Source organism: Garra rufa, chromosome 12 (assembly GCF_049309525.1).
Source record: "Garra rufa chromosome 12, GarRuf1.0, whole genome shotgun sequence".
In the NCBI taxonomy this organism is placed as follows: domain Eukaryota; kingdom Metazoa; phylum Chordata; class Actinopteri; order Cypriniformes; family Cyprinidae; genus Garra; species Garra rufa.
In genome coordinates this window covers 1,414,424-1,441,463 of record NC_133372.1, presented here as the reverse complement: position 1 = coordinate 1,441,463, position 27,040 = coordinate 1,414,424, and positions in this window count along the sequence as shown.

The window sequence follows — 27,040 nt, the reverse complement described above, 5'->3', positions numbered from 1 at the left end:
ATGTGGTTTAAATTTATGCACTATAATGTATAAAACTAAAGTAAAATTAATAAAATATATGGAAATGTAAAAAATTATAATAAAAATGACAAAAACCACATTAAAATAACTAAAAATAACTACAAATTAAAGACAACCATGTAAATACAAAGAAAAAAACACAATATTAACTTAAACTGTCACGACTGTCTTTTCTTTTTTGGAACATAACTTCTTTAGACATAAGGCTTTAAATTTTATAGCAATTTCAGAGTAAAACCTGTTATGTAAAATATTTAGGACTGCAACTAACGATTATTTTGATAATCGATTAGTTGATAGATTATTTTTTCGATTAATCAAGGGGGGGCTTAATGTATTAGACCACCTGCTATAATAAAGAAAAAACAAGTGTTTATGCACTTTTTTTAAATTGTAATTGGGTATCTGAAGAAAAAACACTAGAAAGCACTTTAATTTTTCTGCCTTTCTTTCATAGATAACAATTATATTACAGCATTAGAAAAGCCTTCATTATCGATTATATAGATTAGTTGTTGTAGCCGTAAAAATAATTGTTTTATATATAGTATAAAACGTTGAGTACAGTGCATTTTCTTTACAGTTAATTTAAACTTCTATACCTTTTTGATACTTTCATATTTTGAAATAATTCAAAAGCGTTCATGAAATAAAACAATTTAAATTCAGATTTCAGAAAATGCACTTTCATGTCTATGGGGGCTGGCAGTTAAAGGGTTAATAAAACCATCATAATATCTTAATGCTACTAAAATAACACTTCTACTGGTCCATCAGCAGTGTTTTTCACTTTCTCTCTCTGTATAGATGGTCAGTCAGTGAATCAACACAGTTCTCACTCCACACCTGAGACACACACAGACTACACCTGATACTCCTGCAGATGGCACAGTGCCAACACCATACCTGACACACACAGACACCTGAGGGAGTTTTGTGTCACTTTCCATGTCTCACAGGTACTTACAGCTCATTACACCTGCTCTGTTACACAACACACACACACTCGCACTCACAGGCTCTTATCGTGCGTAAGAGGATCTGTGTGTCAGTGACTAAAGCCTGCTGGAGTTCACAATACTGATAAAAGCCTCGGCTCACAGGTAACACACACACACACGCACGCACAGAGAAAGAGAGAGGCTTTTGTCAGTCAAGAGCTCGTAACACAAGAGCCTCTACGATCTAATGGGCCGATTAACGTTTAAAGAGCCTGACCTCCACTAAACACAGACCTGAGAGCAAATGTCTTAGCTGGAGACTTCTCCTCAATGCTTAGCCATTAAACAAGTCTGTCAATAGATGCAAATAATTCATCAGGATTATTAGTCTGAGGATCAGACATTAATATGCCACAAAAAAGTGTATAATTAAAAAAATGGGAGTTAGAAATGCCTTGAAATGAATTTGTCTTTAATTTAGCAAAATTCTATGTTAAGCATAAGTAATTCATCTATTCAAACTGAATGTAATCAAAATACTGATTTTTTATTAATATTTATTCATTTCTGAAATGTTTTGGAAGTTAACAATTTTGGCATTTACAAAATTAAGTATTTATACTTGATACTTTTGTGAACATTAGTTCATGGCATTAACAAACTTTATAGCATTTATTAATCTTAATTTCACCATTTACTAATGCATTTTTTAAATACAAATTGTATCTGTTAACATTAGTAGATGCAAAGTGAACTTGAACAACTGCATTTTTATTAACTAATATTTACAAAGATTAATAAATGTTATAAAAATATATTGCTCATTGTTTGTTAATGTTAATGCATAAATGAATGTTAACAAATGAGACCGCATTTAAAAGTGTGACCGATTAAACATCTACTTTAATTGAAATGAATTTACATATCTATTTAATTTCTGTCACAGCTACCCTCCAACGTTTATATTATTACATTTTTGTACAAATGATGATGTGTTTTATTGTCTTAGAATGTTTTCAAAATATTATTCACAAATCTGTAACCTCATTCACATTCTCAAAATATAATGAAAATCAAACATCTCTTCTAATTGGCTAAATAAAAGAGTCTCAAAACATTTACACATTAAAGTTTTAATTCCTAAATGTAAAAGCATAAATAAAATTTGCATTTGTGCACATACTGTATGAATCAAGTTTTTTAATTTACTGGACAAATTGAATTTTGCGAACATATTTATAATGAGAGTCATCGCTTACGAAAGTAAAACTGCAAATCAGTCTAATAACAAAGATTTGATTTTTATGTAGCATAAATTAAGGTCTTCTCTAATTTCATGTCAGACATTTGCTGTTAGAGGTCTGAGATGTCCCTTTCTGGCTCATCCAATGGCGTGAGTTGGGGGCGGGGCTATCTGTTTGCCTGGCCAATAGCAAGTGTTTGGAAAACCTGTTCGGAATCAGTCATTATTTCCACTATTCCATTTGATGCCACTAATGCAAAAAACAACACACTCCAGCTTCAAACATATTTATCTCATAAATGGATGTGTGAACTTTGACAGCCGTACTAACAAACTAACATCACTAACAACAACCTTCACCGAGACACACGTCAGCGTTAATCTCAAGACGCCGGGAACGTGTCACACCGCTTTTCCTTCTCCTGAGGGGCAAGAGCAGTGATTCCCGGCATCATGAGGAATTCATATCCCAGCAATACTATTAACACATTCAACAGGACACGCAGACACACAATTAGAAATAATTCTATCAGGCGCTTTTATCCAGAGGCCCTGCGAGTCCCGGCGCACGAGCGGCTCATTTTCCTGTGACCCAGGTGCTCGGATTCCCAAAGGTAATTTTCACTGAAAACATCGAACCTGTTATGAATAATAATAACAAGCAAACCGCAGCCACCTGGCCAGACGGAGAATATCATTCTGATTAGTGGGTGTGTTCACTCGCCACCTGATTTCCCACCAGTTCCGCTCTCCTCATCAATAACAGAATACCCATAATCCTCCGCTCTCGCACCTGCATCCTGTAGAGGGTGCTGCTCGCGGTACTCACACCTGCACCTTTGTGTTCATAACCCTCCAACACACACACACACACACACACACACACACACACACACACAGGCAGCAGACAGCTATTAAACTCTTGACGAGAAGCACTCGAAATGTGCTGTTGTTCTGGTTCCTGTGCCAATGAGAACCACTGCCAGATAAACAGTCAGGTGTGTGTGTGTGTGTGTGTGTGTGTGTGTGTGTGTGTGTGTGTGTGTGTGTGTGTGTGTGTGTGTGTGTGTGTCAGGAAATCAACACTGAACTTTCAAACAAGCTTAACATCTTACACTGAAGCCACTGAACCAGCGTAACATCCTCAAAATACCACATTTATTTATTTATAGAAGCTAACAAGTATGTTATTCAGTATTAGACTTTTCATGCATGTTAAAAACACACTGAACGCTTGCAAACTGAACTCTCATTGAATTTCTTGAATCATTTTATGGCTCTATATTATTACTGGATGACAGTTTGTGGTGAGGTTGGAAACTTTTGGTACCTCACGATTCCATTCAAACTGATTCTTAGGGTCATGATTCAAAACTGATTCTCAATTTCTCAATTTTTAATCACAATTTCATCAAATTGCGCGTGCACACTGGACATCAAATGCAACAATAGTTTAAAGGGATCATATGATGTTGCTAAAAAGAGCATTATTTTGTGTATTTTTTGTAATTCAATGTGTTTAAGCAGTTTGAGGTTCAAAAAACATTTCCACATACCGTACATTATTGTTGCTCCTCTCTGCCCCACCTTTCCTTCTTTGCACATTCAGTTCATAAACACTGGGTCGGTACTTCTGCAGCTATGTAGGACCATGTTGAAGTTGGAGGAGAAAAGGAGATGGGAGTTTTTTGATATACCCTAACTGTCTTGAACCGAAATACACAAAGCTAAATGATGAGCATTTGAGGTTAAAAAGAACATAAATTGATTGGCCGTGATGGAAATGTTCAGTCAGAAGCGCAGACTGTCCTTACAACATTGGAATTGCCCCACTTTATAGCCTTAACCCTTTGTGTACAGCTGGCATTGTAAGCTGTTCTCCCAGGTTCAGGAAACAGTCCTCCATGAAATGTGCATCACCCACTCCAATATTTGCGTTGTACTGTTCCGGAACAGTGTTGTAAATATAACTTAACCACTGATTTCTAGTTGTGTCCTCATTTGGAAGGCCAAACAAAGTACTTTAGCTTTCACAAACACACTCCGTCTCCACATGGAGGCTGCAACACTACTACAGCCGGTAAAAGTTACGCCTTCTTTCTTTCCATATACTGTACATATGGGCGGTGTTATGCTAATCTACTCTCCCCGTGACGCGGATCAGTGAGGAGTGTTTGAACGAGTCGTTTTAGGAAGGTGTGGCTGAGTCTTAACTTTTATAATAAATATCTCTTTGGTTTTTATTCTTTAAGCTTTGCAACTTTACAGATCTTATCTATGCACAAACAGCTTATAACACTCCAAAGACAAAGGAAAACAAGAAAAGCATCATATGACCCCTTTGATAAAAAAGAACACACCAGTCTATAGTATGAGTAGTCCTGAAAGAATTACAAAATGTTTCTTGAGCAGCAAATCAGCATATAAAATGATTTCTGAAGGATCATGTGACACTGAAGACTGGAGTAATGATGCTTTGATCACAGAAATAAATCCCATTTTAATGTATATTCACACAAATAAACAGTTATTTTAAATTAGAATTCTATTATATTTTTGATCAAATAAATGCAGCCTTGTTGAGCAGAAAATACTATTTTCTTAGATTTAAAAATCGTATCAACCCTAAATGTTTGACAGCTAGCGTACAATCACTATTCACTCTGTACCCAAGTAACCTCAGTTTTGTAACATGTCAACATCAAATGCTACTGGAATCGAATATCTTCATATATCCGTATGATGTAAATGTGTTGCAGCCTACTGTCCGTACAGCGTTCCACATCAGCTCATTCAGACAGGATGCCGTCTATGTAGGCAGCATGGCAGCGCACTAGATTTGGGAGCAGAGTTGCTGTCAGAGGAAATGTCTTATCGATTGGTTTTTTGGGGCTTCAGGGGTCATGTGCGCTCAGAGACTCACACCCGGAGAGAGCATAGAGCGCTCATGCAGGAAATAAGAGGCATTCGCTTCGTTCAGCGGCAGAACAACGGGACAAACGGGGTGAAGAGAACAACTACTGAACTACTACCCTCACAATAATCACCACTGATACCTTTAAGATCTACAAACATTAGTCTTCAGTGTCTACAAACAGAACTGAGACTCACAACTGTTGTCGCACATTATCAAATTATTAAATCTTGACAAATTGTGTTTTATTATTAAATCTTAAAATTAGGGCTGTCAAACGATTAATCACGATTAATCGCATTCGAAAGAAAAGTTTATGTTTACATACTAAATGTGTGTTTACTGTGTATATTTATTATGTATATATAAATACACACACATGTATAGATATAAATATTTTTTAATGTATGAATAGTTATACTTGTATTTTATTTAGATTATAAATAGAATTATACATATTTTATATATAAATCTAAAATATTTTTCTTTAATAAACATGTATGTATATATTATGTGTGTGCATATTATATATATATATATATATATATATATATATATATATATATACACACAGTACACACACATATAGTATGTGATCATAAACTTTTATTTTGGATGCGATTAATCGTGATTAATCGTTTGACGGCCCTACTTAAAATCAATCTCAAAGACTTGTGCTTATATGTGATAAGCAACAGTCATTTCTTAATGTGCATCACAATGCACATCGAAGCATGCAAAATTGCAAAATGCCAAAAGTGAGAGATATACAATAGTAAAGGGATGCAACTAACCATATGTATAGTTGCACTGTAAAAAAAAAAAACTGTTGTAGAGTATACTTTTTCACTCAGAAATTGTAAGCAAATTTTTGAAATCATTACAAAGAAATGGCAAGTAACACATTTTAATTATTAATTATAAAAGTGACTTAAAGTGACATTTTGAAGTAGAAAGACTGATTTTTTTTTTTTTTCAAAATGCACTTCAGTAGGATTTATGCACGTTTTACAAGAAAATACTATTAAATATTTAGTTTAAAAATATTTTTTTCCAGTGCAAAATAGTAAACTAGTAAATTAGTAAATAAATAAAACTAGACTTCTAAACTTAAAATGGAGGATAAATAACTTTCCATATCTTTAGTTAGAAATGTTTTGGGTAAATTTCAAAGGTCAAATATTTCAGCACAAATATATTCAAATATATTTGAGCACAAACTAAAAAAAAAAAGTTTAAATCATTTTATCTCAATTTATTTACTGAATGTTTTTTTATTGATGTAAATGTTTATACATTATGATCTTTTGTGCAATAAATGATTTTGGTACAAGTTCTGAAACAAACTGAAAACCAAAAAAAATAAATAAAAAATAAATAGCGATCAAAGTCTTATAAATAAATACCTTTATATATAAAAATGACTTTAGGCCTTAGCCTTTACCGCACACCTCCAAACTTTCTCATTTCACCTCGGATCTCATATATTTCATATCTCCCACAAAACCACAAAAACCTCCTTAGTCCTAGAGCTCTAATGCAACAACAAAATTCCTCATGGTTCCCAGACGACACCTCACAGCGTGTGCATCTGCTTTAAAGTGCGCTGGTGATGATGACGATGGTATTTGTTTAGTTTAAATCAAAGTTTAATTGACTTCGACTGGAGTTGAGTGAAAGCGAGCGCCAGCTCTACCTCACGCGCCAGGCGGAAAAAAAACTCACTCCAGCAACATCAGGTGTGACAGAATAACACCGTGAGCGCACTCGCGTCTTTCCCTTCCTCCCTCGTTCCTGTCATCTCTGGGAGAGGTGCTGCAGCCATCTGACAGTAATTATCGGTTGACAGAAATATCCTGCTTTAGACTGAGGTGGGAACACAAAGCGCCACGCGCTCTCATTAATCTCCTGTTTGCTCTCTTTGACTGCGCACACGTTCAACCTGAACCGCAAACCTAATCAGACTCCTCGCCGGGTGCGCCGCTGCTTTCATGCCCGCCATTCTTTCATTCTGAGCTCAATTGAAAGCATTACAGCTCGGCCTCCACCTGAACGGATGAACTATAAACTCACCTGTGGTGCTGAAACACCTCAAAGAGACGGACACCAACAGCCAGACTCAAGAAAGGTTATCAAACTAATAAGCTGCTGGAAAAATCAAAGACTTGAGCCAGTCAACTCTCCTCTGAACTCAATATGCTATAGTATTCCCATAAAAACATACCACAGAAAATGTTCTTGTAACACCATGTTTTGTTTTTGAAATCATGGTATTTAGCGAAATTCCAGAACTTCCATGACTCGTCCAGCAGTTTAGGACTATTGGAGAAACTCTGCTGATGAGTTATTGTAAATTGAGCAGAAGTACAAAAAAATGTATACGATTTTTAGTAATTTATAAGAATTTTTTAAGGCTTTCATGATATAGTGGCCACAAATGAATTTGGAACTGGCAGAATTTCAGACTTAAATGTTTAAATGACCTAAAATGTAGATTATATCAAATAAAGTGTCATTTACTAATGAAACATGAAACGCTTAATCAATCCATATAGTGTTGAACATGGTTCTAGGTCTAGATTAGTTCTAATGCAACAACACAATTACGTTTTTAAAATACTTTAGCTTCTCTGCATGTACTACTGTTCAAACGTCTAGGGTAAGTAAGGTTTTTTGAAAGATTAGAATTAGAATTAACACATTTATTAATCAAGGATGCATTAAATTGATCAAAAGTGACAGTAAAGACATTTAGAATGTTACAAAAGATTTCGGTAACACTTTCTATGAAGCCCCTATTTATAACACATTATAAGGGTATTTCTAAGGCATTATAATAAATGCATAATGCATTATAAGAAACCTTATAATATGTTATACCATCTCATGAATAATCATAACAACAATTATAGTACATTATAATACTTGAGTATTTGAGGTTATAACTTTTAAGATTATGATCATTTATAACACACAATGAACGGCATATTAAATCTTCTTAATTTAGAATGGACTATATCATATTACATTATTTTTTTTTTACATTATATTACATTTTAATTTGATGGTCCCCTAAGTCTATTGACTATATGTTTAAACTTTCTAACTACATGCCAACTAACACTCCCTAGAGTATTAGTAGACTTAGGTTATAGTTGGGCTAGGTAGAATGTATTTGCAAAGTTACTTATAATATAACATAATAGTTTGTCTTTTAGGGAAACATCAAAATTTAGTGTTGGCACATATTCAGCATAATAATAATTACTGCTAGCTGACATGCAGTTGCAGAGTTACTTATCAAAAGCTGTCTGAAGGGTACCATCAAAATCATCAAACTGTTCATATTACACATTTATCTAAACTGATACCTGATCTTAGGGTTCTTTGGGAAATATTATTATAATTACTTATAAGTGGTCTTTGTATGCTTTAAGTAAAGTGACATGAGAAACATGGCAAGATATGAGACTTATAATATGTTATAACTATGAGGAGATAATCATTCTCTTAAAAGCTATAACCACAAAAAAGTAAAAATTATAATTCATTAAAACTGTTCTTATGAATACTCATGAGATGGTATAACATATTATAAGGTTTTTTTATAATGCATTATGCATCCATTATAATGCCTTAAGAATACCCTTATAATGTATTATAAATACGGGCTTCATAGAAAGTGTTACCAAGATTTCAAACAACTGCTGTTCTTTTGAACTTTCTATTCATCTGTGAATCCTGACAAACATAAAATGGATCACAGTTTCCACAAAAATATTGGGCAGCACAACTGTTTTCAACATTGATAATAATCAGAAATATTTCTTGAGCACCAAATCAGCATGTTAGAATGATTTCTCAATGATTTAGCTCTGGCCACAGGAATAAATTACAGTTTAACATAGATTCACATAGAAAACACTTTTGTTTTGTAATATTATTTCATAGTTTTTACTGCATGTCTGATCAAACAAATGCAGCTTCAGTGAGCAGAAGAGACTTCTTTCACAAATATTACAGAACCCAATTTTTGAAAGGTAGTGAATATCGAAGCACCATGGCTTTATTATCTGATAATCACTATAACATGGAAGTACCATAGTATTGTTTTAAAAAAAGACCAAGACCTTCTTGTCTCTCTCTCTCTCACACACACGTATGTCTTTGTCTCTCTGTTCATATACTTTGAGAAGTCAGTAGAGTCTGTAGGTGTCTCAAAGTTGTCATGAACGTATCTGAACACGAGCAGCTGGTGCTCAGAAGCTTCTTCTGCTGATTAGCATCTACATGGCAGATTTCAGAACGACTTCAAATGGCTCATGACGCCGGAGACACGCGGGACAACCAGCGTGAGATGCTACGAGAGCCAGACAGAGACAGACTTTCCCTCCGGACGGACGCTACACTGAGGGAGAGACCTGTGGACCGCGCTCGCTCACACACACACACACACACACACACACACACACACACACACACACACACACACAATTGTATCCAGACATCCAAATGAGAATTTACATTTTTGTATAAAACCAATTAAATATTAATTAGAAAAACCAACTAAAAGAGAGCTAGTTGCACAATAAGCACCATATTTGATTTGAGAGCAGCAGCGGAGATGATCATAATAAAAACACACAAAGGATCATTTGAATTCAGAAGAGTCGTATAGTTTACTTTTATGGTGCTTTTATTGTTCTTTTTGTGGAAGAAATAATCAGTATTATCAAAGATTTAGAGTTTTGATTAAGACACTTATAGTATGTAAACTAGATCTCCACCAGCATACTGTGACTGTACACTCTTAAAAATAAAGGTGCTTCACGATGCCATAAAACAACCTTTTTTTGTTTAAATGGTTCCATAAAGAACCTTTAACGTCTGAAGAACCTTTCTGTTTCCCAAAAGGTTCTTGTGGCGAAAGAAGGTTCTTCAGATTATTTTTAAAGTTTTTTTTTTTAAAGTGTGTATTCCAGTTGGTGAGAAAACAAAGCTTGCACACATTTATTAGTTTGTATTTTGCATGTGAGCTCTTCTACCTCTTTGTAAATAAAAGTACATGAATGTGTCAATAAATCTGATTTAAACATAACTTTCAGACTGCAGTAAATAATTTATGAAAGAAAAAATAAAGTACCAAAATGTTACAGGTAATTATATTTGGACAAAATTATACTTTTTCCAGTGTCTTTTTAAAGGGTTACTCCACCCCAAAATAAAATTGTCATTAATCACTTACCCCCATGTCGTCCTAAACGATGAAAACCGGGAGGCTTGTAACTGTCCCACTGACTGGCAAGTAAATAACACTGTCAAGACCAAGAAAAGTGTGAAAGACATCATCAGAATAGTCCATCTGCCATCACCATGATACAATCTGATTTTATGAAGCGACGAGAACACTTTTTGTGCACAAAGAAAACTAAATATCAACTTTATTCAACTTTTTCTCCTCCTCTTTGCACACAAAAAGTGTTCTTGTCACTTCATAAAATTCAGATTAAACCACTGATGGCAGACGGACTATTTTGATGATGTCTTTTCTGGGCCTTGACAGTGGTATTTACTTGGCAGTCAATGGGACAGTTACAAGCCTCCTGGTTTTTATCCAAATTATATCTTAAATTGTGTTCCTAAGACAAACAAAGCTTTTACAGGTTTGGAATGACATGGGGGTACGTGATTAATGAAAACAATTTCATTTTGGGGAGGAGTAACCCTTTAAGAAAGAAGTTTTATAAGTTTGTATGAATGACACAGAAAGCATGACACCTTCTATGACTTCAATCATTTAATTGATTGCTAAATAGTATCTAGTAGAAATAAGTTAAAATGAACATTTGCGTAGTTGTCATGTGGCCTCTTCTACTTATTAAAGGTGCTGTATGTTTTTTTTTTATTATTTATTAATTTTTTGATTCATTGTACTAAAGCATTAAAAAAACACCATAACATGTTTGCATATATTTAGAAAACATGCTAAAGTTCTGCTACAATGCTACAGCCAGTTATTCTGCTTTGCAATGTGTGTTCCGTGTTGGAACGTCTGTTTTTGTTTTTGTCTGTTTGACTCCACCCACTGCCATTTCACCCAATAGCGTTTCGGCACCCCAGGTTGCCAGTTGGTGTTCTGCAGCCATGGAAGCCAGAAAACGAACTGGGTCAGAGAACGCAGATTCTACACAACCTAAAAAGCCTTGGTGTGCATCTAAAAAAATTATATGACCAGAGGAATATTAAAACATAGATACAAACAACCGCAGTGTAAGGCTCATCACCTTACACTGACAATAGCACTTGTTACTATTGCATGTCCTCAATCTGGCAACCTGTGTGAACATTGAGTCTGAACAGGAGGGGCAGAAGAAACAGTTTAGATGTCATTCTTTTGCCAGTGCTTTCTTAAGAAATAAGTGGTTGATCACTTTCCATGTGACCTCTTCTGCTTATTATTATTATTATTATTATTATTATTATTATTATTATTATTATTATTATTATTATTATTATTATTGTTATTATTAAAGATATTTAGGAAACATGCTTGTAACATACTTGTTTCTACATAAGACAAAGCTACAGCCCGTTATTTTGCTTTGAAATGTATGTTCCATGTCAAAATGTCTGTTTTTTCTTTTGGTCCGTGACTCCACCCACTGCCAGTTTTCCCAACAGTATTTAGACAGCCTGGGTTGCCAGTTGGTGGAAAACACTGTGTACTGCAGCCATGGAAGACAGAAAACGAACTGGGTCAGATTCTACACAACCTAAAAAGCCTCAGCGTCCATCTAAAAAAGCTCTGATCAGAGAAATATTAAAGCACAGATACAAACAACTCATTAACCTGCAGTGTAAGGCTTGTCGCTTTCCATTGTCAATTGTGCTCGTTCCTGCATGTTGTGTCTTCAATCTGGCAACCCATGTGAGCGTAGCGTATGAGCAAGAAATGATTGGAGAAACAATTCTCTCCATTATTTTACATTTGTACTGCAGTACCAATTCCAACCACTAGCTGTCAATATTACATACTATACATTTTAAAAAATAAAACAAATGTAAATAAATATGCAAATCAATTTAGAAACTGACAGACTGCAGTACGTATGCACGTTTGTAAGAAACAAAAAAAAACAGACTGTATTATCTGAATTACATTACAGCAGTGAGTTCCAACCACGACCACAAAAAAAAAAAAAAAAAAAAAAAAAAAAAAGGTGTTTGTAATATAGAAATAATATATGTGACCCTGGACCACAGTAGCACGGGTATATTGCTACTAACCCTAACCCTAGCCAACAATACACTGTATGGGTCAAAATGATGATTATTCTTTTATGCCATAAATCATTAGGACATTAAGTAAAGATTATGTTTCATGAAGATATTTTGTACATTTTGTACTGTAAATATATCAAAACATAACTTTTGATTATTGATATGCATTGCTAAGAACTTCATTTGAACAACTTTAAAGGCAATTTTCTCAATATTTGATATTTTTTGCGCCTTCAGATTGCAGATATTCAAATAGTTGTATCTCAGCCAAATATTGTCCTATCCTAACAAACCATACATCAATTGAAAGCTTTATTCATCTTCAAAAAAATTACCTTCATGACTGGTTTTGTGGTCCACATATATTCCATTTGGCTATGACTTTAATTATATTAATTGTTAAATAGTATCTAGTGCACTGAAGGAAAAAAAAATACTTTTAAACAATTTTCACACAGAATTTGCTAGTGGATTTCACAAATAATTTCTAAAAGAACTGCATGTAACAGTGACATTTTGAAGTAGAAAGACTGAATTTGTAAAATGTAAAATTATTGTGCATAAATGCATTAAAATGAGCACATTTGGTCACTTTGCATGTCCGTCAGATGGTCAGATCATGTCAGAATAAGCTGTAACATGGTCCGGCCTTTATGCCGTTAGTCAAACGTCTGTCTACGTGAGACGGGCCTTGATCAGCAACACAAACGCTCACAATCCTGCTCTCCTGCCATGCCTACACATTCGCTTTCTTCCCACTCTCTTGCTTTCTTTCTCTCGCTGTTCTTCTCTCGCTCAGAGGAGCAGGAGCGCTGAGGGGGATGCTGGGAAAAGGAACTGGGCACATCTGCAGCGTGTGAGGTTCAGAGAGACGCTGCCAGTTTGGAGCGGGATCAGACACAGAGGGAGATGCTCTGGTCCGGGTTCTACCTCTTGGCCACCCTCGCTCAGATCCGCTCAGCCAAACCCCACACACACACACACACACACACACACCACCTGTTAGTTCATCTGCAGTAGCTAAAAGGACACCCTGACTCCATGAAGTTCCTCTTTCTCTCTGGAGCTTCACTTTGATGTTTGGGGAGTTTTGGAGTTGCTGCTCTTGTCCGTTTAGCAGCAGGACAGCCATCTTGACACTGAGCCCGTAAACACACAGACACACAGACACACACACAATCTCTGGCACGCATTCAGACGCTCTGGCTAATAGCGAGAGCATCAGTAATTCAGCTCAAATATTCATGCAGACGCAGTCCCAAAACTTCAGCAGTAAACGGAGGTGTTTATCTCAGTCGAGAGAGCTCTCATTACCATAATTACACACTCACATATTTATAAACATCTCCGCAATCTACCTTTCCTTTCACCTGCGCGCTCTCCTCCTCGAGATGCGTGCGAAGCGTCTGCTTCCTTTAGAAAGCGCCAGACGTGCTGGATTGAGCCGAGAGCGTCGGCGCAGGAAGATGAATGATCAGTGCTGGTAAACACAGGGTTCAAGAACACCACAGAAGATCTCAAGAACACGGCTGACTCACATTTCACCTCAAAACCACACCAAACACAGAAAGATTTGTGTTTAAAAGTACATGAAGCCTATTTATTTATTTAGTCTTTCTCATGACAATTAGGCACACTTACTGAAAATTCTCACTACTGGGATGCAAGAAATTATTTATGCACATTATATGCACATATTTACGTACCACATCATAACATTTGTTGTTGTCACAGTTGAGGTCAAAAGTTTACATACCCCTTTCAGCATCTGCAAAATGTTAATTATTTTACCAAAATAAGAGAGATCATACAAAATGCATGTTATTGTTTATTTAGTACTGACCTGAACGAAATATTTAACATAAAAAATGTTTACATATAGATAAAATAACAGTTGAATTTATAAAAAATGACTCCGTTCAGAAGTTTACATCGATTCTTAATACTGTGTTGTTCCCTGAATGATCCACAGCTGTGTTTTTTTGTTTAGTGATAGTTGCTCATGAGTCCTTTGTTTGTCCTGAACAGTTAAACTGCCTGCTGTTCTTTAGAAAAATCCTCCAGGTTCCATAAATTCTTTGGTTTTCCAGCATTTGAACCCTTTCCAACAATGACTGTATGATTTTGAGATTCATCTTTTCACACTGAGGACAACTGAGGAACTCATATGCACCTATTACAGAAATGTATAAAAACTGCTCACTGATGCTCCAGGAAGAAAAAAAAAAAACAAAAAAAAAAAAACACATGCATTAGGAGCCAGGGGTAAAAACTTTTTGAATTTGAAGATCAGGGTAAATGTAACTTATTTTGTCTTCTGGGAAACATTTAACAAAACATCTTCTGCAGCCTCTGAAAGCCATTACTAAATGACAAAAATATGATATATAGGCAAAATAAGAAATATATACACATCTCCATTCTGTTGTAAACATCTTTCAGTGAATGTCTTATTCAGGTCAATATTAAAAAAACAATAACATGCATTTTGTATGATCCCTATTATTTTGGTAAAATAATTAACATTTTGCAGATTCTGAAACTTGAAACTGAAACTTCTGACCTCAACTGTATATATGATAAATTGATTTGATTACATATTTTAAAGTACTGCATTACAATAATGAAATAATAAAAACAATAATACATCATAATATTATACTAGCTGTACATACAATAGAATTAATGTTTTTTTTTAGGGTTAGTTGCTTGTGCACTTCATTTGATTGTGCAAAATTTGCTGTTATTGCTATAAGTAGTACATGTACATGTAAATAGTATATACGTATTCATTCCACTATAGTAATATGCATAATACACATTCCACCATGACTTTAATCTTATTACTGATTGCTAAACAGCATCTAGTATGTATAAAATGAACGTATTTCCAGTTTGGTGCTGATAAAGAGTAACTTGAGCCTTACTGAAAGAACTGTTAGGTTCTTAACATCTAAAGAGTTGGGAAACTTATCGTAGACTTACAAAAGCATACAGTTTTACAGTATTATGTCAATATGTGCCGCATGTACCATGGTATTTTCTGTTGACCTTGGAGTAAAATTTAAAACCTTGAACATGGTCATTCAGTAGTATGGTATCTAGTGACATGGATTTGCCTTCTAAAATCACGACACCACCAACATACTGTATGTTTCTGTAAGGACATGACGTGAAGAACAAGAATAAGTGCTGAAAGATCATTATCTCGCTATTTTTAGTAATTCTGACCATCCAGGGAATGTGTTTGTAATGTGGGGGAGAGATTCAGAGTTGTTTGTTTCTCGAAGTTGTTAGAAAACATTATAAATATGTGGAAGACGATTCCAACGGCCATCTTTGTTTTGGGTTTATGATAATGTTTTTTTTCTCGTTTGGTCTGAGAGAGTCTGCCTGACTGTGAGGGTGTCACCATTGATTTTATTTTTCTTCCTTTTAATGGGTAAATAAATTCTTCAAAGTCCGCCGTTGCCCAGAGCAAACTTCAGCGGCCCGCTTTTCAAAGTTGTTTCACGCGTTTAAAGTTTTGGCGCTGCAGTTTCTTCACGGGAGGAGACGAGGAAAGACAAACCTCAGATCTGAGAGGAACGACTTTGCAAAGGTAGAAAAGAAAACTTCATGTAGGTACAGACACAGTCCCTGTGGCCGCTTTGACTTTAATAAATCGATAGGCGCCCTGAGCTGGTAAGTACGGCTTTGTTCAACAGAGAGAGAAGCGGCTTTGCAGGGGCTCTTCAGCCGAACGTTTGAGGAACAAGAGAGCATGAATTTCTAGACATCTGCACACAGGCGGTCTGAACTCATCACAAACATACAACCACCACTGTTACAGATGGAAACACACACTAAAACAACAATGATTATCAAGTAAACATGAACAATATGGTTATTTTATCCAATGCAACAGTGCAGTATCAATATTACTAGCGCTCTTATAATTTTGCCTTTTTATGATTAAATATATATATATATATATATATAGTAACACTGTATTTTAATGTGTCCTTTGTATTTTAATGGTTCCTTGTGGCACGTTACATGTATTTACTATAGTAAAAGCAGAAAATTACAAGTAACTAACACTTAACCTATTTCTAAATCTATAATAAGTTAATTAGCATTGTTTTGTGCTTATTTGTGTAATTACACTGCAACAAGGACACACTTAAACAAAGTTACATATTTTTATATGGGAAATTATTTATGTCCTGTAGCTAGTTGAAATTTATTTTAACCATTTTAAACCACCTGTTTGTACTCACTGGTCCTGCAGTTGGACAAATTAACTATTCTAGTATAATTATTAGTAAAATTCCTGTAGTGTAGTGCAATTCTTGTAATTGTAGTACAATGTAGTTCTTGTAATCTAATTATTGTAGTGTAATTCGTGTAGTGTAACTAGCATAATTCTTGTAGTGTAGTGTAATCCTTGTAGTGTCACTGTAGTAAAATTGCTGTAGTGTAGTATAATTGTGGTAACTGTAAACAGTGTAGTTCTGCTATAATTATTATAGTGTACTTGTAGCTAAGTGTAGTTCTTGTAGTGTAATTATTGTAGTATAATACTTGTAGTGTAACTAGAATCATTACTGTAGTGTAATCATTGTGTAATTCTTGTAGTGTCATTGTAGTAAAATTATTGTAGTGTAGTATAATTATGGTAACTGAAAAAAGTGTAGTTCTGTCATAACTATTATTATAGTGTACTTGTAGTTTAACGTAGTTCTTGTAGTATAACTGTATTATTCTTGTAGTGCAAATCTTGTAGTATAATTATTGTAGGTAATAGTACAGTGTAGTTGTTATAGCATAATTCTTGTAGTGTAATTCTTGCAGTGTAGTACAATTCTTGTAGCAAAATTGTAGTATACATTTTGTGCTGTAACTATAGTATAATTCCTGAAGTGTAATTGTAGTATAGTCCAGTTATAGTATAATTCTTGTAGTGTAGTATATTTCTTGTAGTATCGTGCAGTTCTTGTGGTATAATTCTTGTAGAGTAATTCTTGTAGAACAGTGTAGTATAATTCTTGAAGTGTAATTGTAGTATAGCGTAGTTCTTGTAGCGTAACTATAGTATAATTATTGTAGTGTAGTACAATTCTTGTAGCAAAATTGTTGTATCATTTTTGTACTGTAACTATAGTAAAATTCCTGTAGTGTAATTTTAGTATAGCGTAGTTCTTGTAGTGAAGTGTAATTCTTGTAGTGCAAATCTTGTAGTATAATTATTGTAGTACAGTCCAGTTGTTATTGCATAATTCTTGTAGTGTAATTCTTAGTGTAGTACAATTATTGTAGCAAAATTGTAGCATACACTTTGTGTTTAGTATAGCGTAGTTCTTGTAGTGTAATTCTTGTAGTATAACTGTAGTATAATTCTTGTAGTGCAAATCTTGTAGTGTAATTGTAGTATAGTCCAGTTATGGTATAATTATTGTAGTGTAGTATATTTCTTGTAGTATAGTGTAGTTCTTGTGGTATAATTCTTGTAGAGTAATTCTAGTAGTTTAATTGAAGTGTAATTGTAGTATAGTGTAGTTCTTGTAGCGTAACTATACTATAATACTTGTAGTGTAATTGTAGTATAGTGTAGTTCTTGTAGCGTAACTATAGTATAATACTTGTAGTGTAATTGTAGTATAGGGTAGTTTAGTATGATTTATGATGTGTAATTATTTTACTAGAATTCTGATTCAACAATAAGAATGAGCAAAATGCTGTTTAAAACTATTTTAAATGAACTTCTCGAAAGTATTTCAGAATTTTCTGAAAGTCAGTATAACATTATGGGACAATACTTTGCACACACTTCTCAAATGATCACAAGCGGACCCTGAATAACACGCTATCAGCTCACATCTGTTACTGCAGACGCACCTGTCTGCCCTCCAAGACGACACGCAGACGTGTGTTAAATACACTCATGCGCCGTTATATTTAGCATCTCCTGCGTCCTCCCAGTTCAATTATGACTTTATCTCTTCCTTTCCACACTTGTGCTCTCCTCGTCTCTTCCCCTGGTGTGTGAGGGTGTGAAGAGCGTGAGAAGAGACAAGCGCTTCGGCAGGTCGGCTCCCGTACAGCGACTGGAGTCTTTTCACACCTGCTCTTCATTCTCTCCGTGTGCGAGTTCACAACACACACACAAACACGTGTGCTCCGAGGTAGTCCTGTTCACCGCACATCTAAGTGTCCAAGTGCCCATTAGACAATGAAAAGGTCAGGCATTGGAGAGGACAGCTAAATGACTCAGTCATGTGTTATGAAACAAAACACAACCTTATTAAATAACTAAAAACTGCACACTACATAATATAATATCCAAGCTATCCGTTAGTATTCCCATTCAACATTTGTATATTTTGGAACCAAAAACTAGAGCTGTAAATATTCGGAAAAGTAAGAGCAAACACATCAGGCACTAATAAAACATCTACTATTGGAGAAACTTGCCCACATACTAATTTCTGAAGATAATCAGCCAAACCAGACGCTCTGGACTGCGTCCCACTTCACATACAAGCCTTAAAAGTTTATCAGATCAGGTTCAGTGTATCAATTTAAAAGTTTGGGTTTGTTAAGATTTTTTTTTTTTTATACACAAGACAGTATGTGATTAAAATGCAGGAAAGCAGAGTAATATTATAAAATATTGTTTAAATTTCAAATATTTATTTTCTTTGCGATCAAAGCTGAATTTTCATCATTATTACTCCAGTCTTCAGTGTCACATGATCCTTCAGAAATCATTCTAATATGCTATTTGCTGCCCAAGAAATTAAAATAATTTCTGATTATTATCAATGTTAAAAACAGCTGTGCTGCTTAATATCTTTGTGGAAACTGTGATATATTTTAGGATTTACAGATGAATAGAAAGTTTAAAAAAAACAGCATTTAAAAATATATATATTTTTATAACTTTGTTCAATTTCATTGATCAATGCTAAATAAAAGCATTAATTTCTTTCAAAAATTAAAATAAATAAATGAATTAATTAATATCTTACTGAAACCCAAACTTTTGAACGACACACTAAAAATACAAAAACAAAGATGCCTGTATGGAATATTAATTGCTGCGGATTTTCAAATTATATATTTCTATGCAAATAATATAAATAATTAATAAAACTGCATGCTAAAGCTGACATGCAAACACAAACAGTATGCAACAAAGAGCTTTGTGGTATCAAGACACAATTTTACAAATTTCAATGTGCCTTAGAACACAACCAGAAACACTTTATCAGTAGCAAAGTACATATTTTAGGACTATGTAAAAATACACTAAAAGTATGCATTTGCAATCATGTGTTAAACAGGATACAGAACTGGAGAGGTGACTCTTTGATTGATAAGTTGGTTCTGTTTGCGTGTTGAGACAGTAGAGACCCGTATGCTAATATCTGAGCCCCCTTCCCTCTGTACATCAGTCTGCTGTGCTGTAAGTGCTCTGACCTCATGTGCCGCACCGCGGGTCATCCTGGAGAATGATCTCCCGCTGAGAGTCAATGTATACATCTGACCTGCTGAACATCTGAGCAATACGTCAGATCACTGAGTAAGTGCTCTCTTTACAAAAACAAATGACTTGCTCTATTTGGAAGACCTCACGGTTCAACATAACACTCTGAAGATGTAGGTTTTTGTAATGAGTTGAAGTCAATCATCACTACAACTGAAGCTCTTCGTGATTTGATGAAAACAAGACAGAATTAATCAATCAAATCCAAAAAAAAAAAACAAAAAAAAAAACACCATGGCGTATGCATACAAAAGCCCTAGCAACACTCACAAAACCCTCATTTTTACTTTTCAGAAAAAGTTGAAATCTAGTTTGAAGAAGCATAACTGATGTAATCTGAAGTACAAAAACTGATAGATCAGCTTTACCTCATCACACATCCAGGATTGGGAATATTCAGGCACTTCACAATCTGATTCCAAAACGATTCTTGATCTACATTTTTTCCCAAATTAATTATTCTGCTGTGCAAATATATCTTTACAAAATTACATTTTATGTAAATGTAAAATTGCTGTTTCTATGCTTTTTGTTTATAGTTGCCATCTTAAAAGTAGAGGTGTGAATCTTTTTGTTTCATGATTGAATTTAACTATGATTTTCTTTATCAACTAAATATCACAATGCGTCACATTCTCCATTTTCAATATTACTGCACATAGCTACAAGTTCATATAAATTTTATCTCAAATTTTGTGCAAAATATACTTTTTTATTATATGAGCAGGCTATTTTTTTAAACAATTACTAGTGGTCTTTTAGTATCAGAAAGTTTACAGACAATAGTTATTGGTTATTCTTTTTCCTCAGCATTACTGCTGCGAGATCAAAGACCGTGGCAGCTTTAACAGGCTGCATTCAAACTAATGCACAGATCTATTTCCATATGTCAGATGTGTTGTCCTGCTCTAAAAACATAACTGACGGTGCGTACATCAATTGTGCATAAAAGTATTTGCAAATGTGCATTTAACCACAGCCACAATCAAGCTTTAGGACGAATGAACACAAAGCGCACATGAAAGTCTGTCGGAGCATGAGTTTTGTGCAACTATTAGTACTGCATTCCAATCAGCATAAATGAAAGCATATGAAGGCAGGTGGAAGCACACACTGTCAAGCAATGTGCACGTGTCTCACAGTGCAAATTCTGAGCAATGAAGCCCACCGCGTCCCTAGTGCACACACATGCCATATGAGAGGGGGAAAAAGCAAGCTTAGAATTCAGAATCGTTGAAGAGAGAATTGCGAGGCATCGAAGAATCATTTTTTCCCCCACACCAACACAGATCTGAAAATTATTTACTAAAAGAATAAAAATCTTTGAAAGAAATAATTGCAACATTCAGAATCATTTAACTTTGTAAGGCAGTTTAAAATGTAACATTTCCCTCAGAATATTGAGCTAATGCTTTAGTATCAGAGCTCAGGATGACATACTGGTTCAGAGTCAGTGTGAAAGCATATCAGGCCAGCTGTCAAAAAACTCATATTTTGGGTTTCTGTAATGCATTCTACATTGTTATCGCAACTTCTGATGATTTCTCACCAAAATAATGCCTGATAACAAACCATGTGGGGCATGTGGTAATAACTTCTTAAAATCCGTATTGAGTCCTAGATTAAAGGTGAAGGATCTGTTGGCTCATGGAAACTCAGACTCAAGTTTAAGGCGTCCATGCATGTAAAACATATACAAAAAGCAGCTCTGGCGCTGGTTATGCATGGTTATGGCAGACGGTGTGCAGCAGCCCACCTACAGATTCACCACACTGAAGACGATGGATGCTGGTCTCTCCTCTAACCTGCTGAATAATGTATGATGTTCAGTACCTGTATGAGAGCCTGTGTGTTTGAGCGTCCGATGGGACCCTGCAGACGGGCCGGGGCAGAGGGGGGCCGCGGGGTGCCGGGGGTATACTGCCGGCTATAAGGTGAGCAGCTGTGCACATGAAAGCTGGACCAAGAACCCTGGAGAGAGCAAAAGAGAAAGAGAGTAGGTAAGTGTTTCACATGCACTATACTGTTTCTGTACGTGTGTGTGTGTGTGTGTGTGTGTGTGTGTGTGTGTGTGTGTGTCTACTCGCCCATGAGGAGCTATTTGAGCCTAAAGCGTTTTTCTCCCCGTCTACCTGCATCCCTTAAACATAAACAAACTCAAAACACTCTGTGGTCCGTTCCAAAAACTAGTGAGCGCCCTACCTACACATACATAAAGGGGTGCGCTCTGAACACAAAGGCCTTCTAACATACTGTATACCTTCTTTTGGCCAAAAGCTAAGACAGCACGGTTTCAAAGTAGCCAATCACACAATGCATTGCAAAAAAAACTCCAAGATGGTGTATGAGTCAAGTAGGGCTGCTTGATTATGGCAAAAATCATAATCAAAATTATTTTGGTCAATATTGTATTATGAGTGAGTCCGGAACTTTGTATGATTGAATAATTTAAAGATAGCAGTACAATTAAAAAAAGATACAAATGAAACTGAATTGAATTTAAACTGAACTGAATTAAATGTTATTAATTGAATGTAAAATAAAACAGCATAGTCTTCACTGTAAGAATTAAACATGCTTTGTTTCTTATAAAAACTACAAAAGTCCCTCCATCAAGAGCAGTGAGTGATTTTGTCTTTGTCTTTTGTTTTTTGATGAACATTAAGCACAGAGATGGCAGATGGAATATTACTTGTGGCCGCTTTAAGAGCTGCAAGGATCCAATATACTGTTTCACACATATTTTCATTCTCAACTGTTTAATTTGAGACATAACTGACAAAGGTTTACACGAATATATCGATTATTGTATTTTCATATTCGTTTGAAGCCGAAATCGAAAATGAATTCCGATTAATTGCACAGCCCTAGAAGCAAGTTAATCAATATTAGCTTTAATGCTGATTTCATATAGCTAATAATTGGAGATAGAAAGTTTGGGGTCAGTGAGATTTTTAATGCCTTTGAAAAAAGTCTTATCTGCATTTGTTTGATCAAAAATACAGTAAAAACTGTAAAAATGTTAAATATTATTTCAATCTAAAATAGCCGTTTTCTATGGAAGCCATTTCCACCACTGAATTTTTTTTTTCCAAAAAAGGTTATTGCGACTTGTTCCCTCACAATTCTGAGTTTTCTCACAATTGCGGGATACAAACTCGCAATTCTGACTTTTTTTCTCAATTCTGAGTAATATTCGTGATATAGACTTGCAATTGTGAGAAAAAAAAGTCAGAATTGTGAGATAAAAAGTCGCAATTGCGAGTTATAAAGTCAGAAATTATATAAACTTTTGTGAACATACCAATCTTTTTTCTCCTCAGAAATAGACTTTATAACTCGACACTGTAAGTTTATATCTCACAGTTTTGAGTAAGTACAATCAGAATGTCGAGATACAAACTCGCAATGGCGAGAAAAAGACAGAATTGCGTAGTTATAAAGTCAGAATTGCATGATATAAACTCGCAATTCTGTGAACATATCAGGCTTTTTTTTTCCTCCTCAGAAATAGACTTTATAACTCGTAATTGCAAGTTTATATCTCACAGTTTTGAGTAAGTAAAGTCAGAATTGCAAGATACAAACTCGCAATGGCAAGAAAAAAGTCAGAATTACAAGTTTATTAATATTAAATATTATTATAATTCGCAACTCTGATTTTATTTCTCGCAATTGTGAGTTTATATCCTGCAATTGCGAGAAAAAAAGCCAGAAATGTGAGATAAAGTGTTGCAATTACCTTTTTTACTTTTTTACTTATTCAGTGGTGAAAACAGGCTTCCATGGTTTTCTGTAAATATCTATTAAAATCTAATTGATTGTTGTGATGTGCAGCTGAATTTTCAGCATCATTACTCCAGTCTTCAGTGTCACATGATCCTTCAGAAATTATTCTAATATGCTGATTTGCTCAAGAAACATTTCTGGTTATTATCAATGTTGAAAACAGTCATGCTGCTCAATATGTTTCTGGAAAACCGTCATGCATTTTTTTTTTTCAGGATTCACAGATAAATCTAAAGTTCAAAAGAACAGCATTTATTTGAAATAGAAAGCTTTTATAACATTATAAATGTCCTTACTGTCACTTTTGATCAATTTAAAGCATCTTTGATTATGTATTAAGTTCGTTATGGTAGTTGTCACTGTGTGTTGTGTGTGTCATCCTGTTTTTTTTTTTTTTTTATCACACCCTTCAGAATAATAGTGAATTAGAAAAAACGTGAACATCTCTCTCTCTCTCTCTCTCTCTGTGTGTGTGTCAGGACGGGTGGAGCGAGTGACCTGTGTAACACCTTGTCCAGGACAGATGGCAGAGTGAACACGCTCAGATCTGCCAGAACAATCTGCTGAGAGCAGGTGTGAGCTAATTGTCTCCTGCACAGGCAGAAACGAGCTTGTGCCAACATTACCTGGGTGGAAACAAATATCTTCATTTAGTCCTGACACACACACACACACACACACACACACACACACACACAGCCAGCGCATTGAAGAGCGGAGATTCGACCGACCCTTTCCATCCCTCTGGAGCTCAGATCCAAAACCTAGTGAGGTGTCATGCTGTCTACAGTCTACATAGACAGCTGCCTTCTGAGGGCACATGCTAACTGGAATCAAAGCTGTAAGCGGCAGCGGCTCCATCAGCCACATGAAGACTCACTCACAACCCACTCCAATAGAGTTTGCCATTAGCATGCTGCCAAGCGAACAACACAATATGCTAATTTAGCTTAAAAAGTGCACAAATGCTGGATAAAAGTGAGTTTCTAAATAGATTAAGCCTACTTTATTATTGAAATAAGTATATCTGCAATTCTAATTTCTCACACATTGTCTCATTTTAAATGTTTTTTTTTCTATTTAACATTCTGAGGTTGCTTTTTGTGTGTAAAAGAAATTTCACACAAATTTACTCTTCTGAGAAGCTCTTTTTTTAGCCATGCGAGTAAATCAGCTTTCTATGAATATACAGTATACACACATTACATATTATACATTACATTAACTTATCAAAATATGTTAGAAAATAAGAACAATTTCAACTTCTTTGTTTCATGAGTTAAGTGAAATGTAACTTTTTTTATAAAGTCAGTTCAATGTCCTTAAAGTTGATTATAATTAAAAATTTAAGGCAGAAAATTAACTTAAAATCACATATTACAACATAAAAACTTTTTTTTATACAGTGTACATACTAAAAGCTCCAAAAGTGTTTATAACATTTAAAACTATTATTTGTATGCATTAATAATAATAATAATAATTATTATTATTATTATTATTATTATTATTATTATTATTATTAAAATTGTTAACTAAAATTAAGCTATAACAATACAACATTTAGATACTGGATGCCAAAAGGCAAGCTTAAAAATAAATATAATGAATAAAAATGAAAATTTGAAGTTAAATTTGAAGTATTAAATTATTAATAATATTATATAATTTTGTATTAAAATATATTATATTATAATATATATTATGTAATTTTATAATAATTTTATAACTAAAATAACTCCACTCCAGTATGATTTGTGACCCTGGACCACAAAACCAGTCATAAGGGTCTTTTTTTTATATTAAATTGACATTTATATGTCATCTGAAAGCTGGATAAATAAACGTTCCATTGATATATGGTTTGTTAGAATGGGACAATATTTGGTTGAGATACATTTTTTTGAATACCTGAATTCTAGGGTGCAAAAAACAACAAAATATTGAGAAAATCACTTTTAAAGTTGTCCAAATGAAGTACTTAGCAATGCACATTATCAATCAAAAATTATGTTTTTTTTTTTTTTTATATATATTTACGGTAGGAAACTTACAATATATCTTCAAGTAACATGATCTGTACTTAATATCCTATTGATTTTTGGCATAAAAGAAAAATCAATCATTTTGAGCCATACAATATATTTTTGGCTATTGCTCCAAATATACCCATGCTCCTTAAGACTGGTTTCGTGCTCCAGGGTCACAAATATCAAATAAGAGCACCTGAAGTCACATCACACCATTAGATGATTGACTTCCTGTCTGACAGCCGTTGTGTTGAGCTTTGAGTTTCCTCTCAATTGTTTCTCACAGAGTGCTGCGTTTGCTCAGATCTGTAGTTTTGTAAGCGTAACACAATGGCTCTGGTCCTCCATTATGATTTGTGCAAGCGTGCGCACAGACTCACACACACAGCAGGAGCTCCTCTGATCTATCTCAAATCTCCATACAGCTCAAAGACGTCTGAACACACATCGATTCGCTCTCAATCCTGATCTGACACACACACACACACACTAACACACACACACAGTCATACGGAGGTCCATTAAGGTTCTAGCATGTTCTCTGAGGGCCGCTGTAAGAGTTTAGCCTCCTCCTGCTCGCTCTGTCTCTGTATGATCAGTGAGCAGATGCTGCTGTGTTAAAAGGCCTCTCTCTCACACTCACTCACACACATACATGTCAATCTACATACAGCATGATTACATATGGACATGGAATATTCAATGTATGCAATGTGTTTTGCATTTTCTGAGCTGATTTGCAGGGAAATTTGCGTAATCACAGGAGACTGAATTCTGTGGATATCTGCAGATCCAGTATGGAAAAATTCATTTTCACATCTATTGTTCTTTAAGAAAGCAAATTTTATTTTATTTTATTTTAGATCATCTTTAATAAAGAACTAAACCCTCACTATAATATTGTAATATTCTAATCTAAATACAAAAACATTACAAATAAAATAAAATAAAATAAAATAAAATAAGGTAAAAATAAAATACCATATTCTGTAAACATCTGCAGATCCAGTATGGGAAAATTCTGTTTAAAGATTTAAATTATATTATAATTTATGTATTTAATTTTATTTAATTTAATTTAATTTTATTTTATTTTATTTTATTTTATTATTTAATTTTATTTAATTTTATTTAATTTTATTATTTTATTAAATTTAATTGTATTATTTAATTTTATTTTATTTAATTTTATTTAATTTTATTATTTAATTTAATTTAATTTTATTATTTTATTTTATTATTTAATTAAATTATTTAATTTTATTTTATTTAATTTTATTATTTAATTTA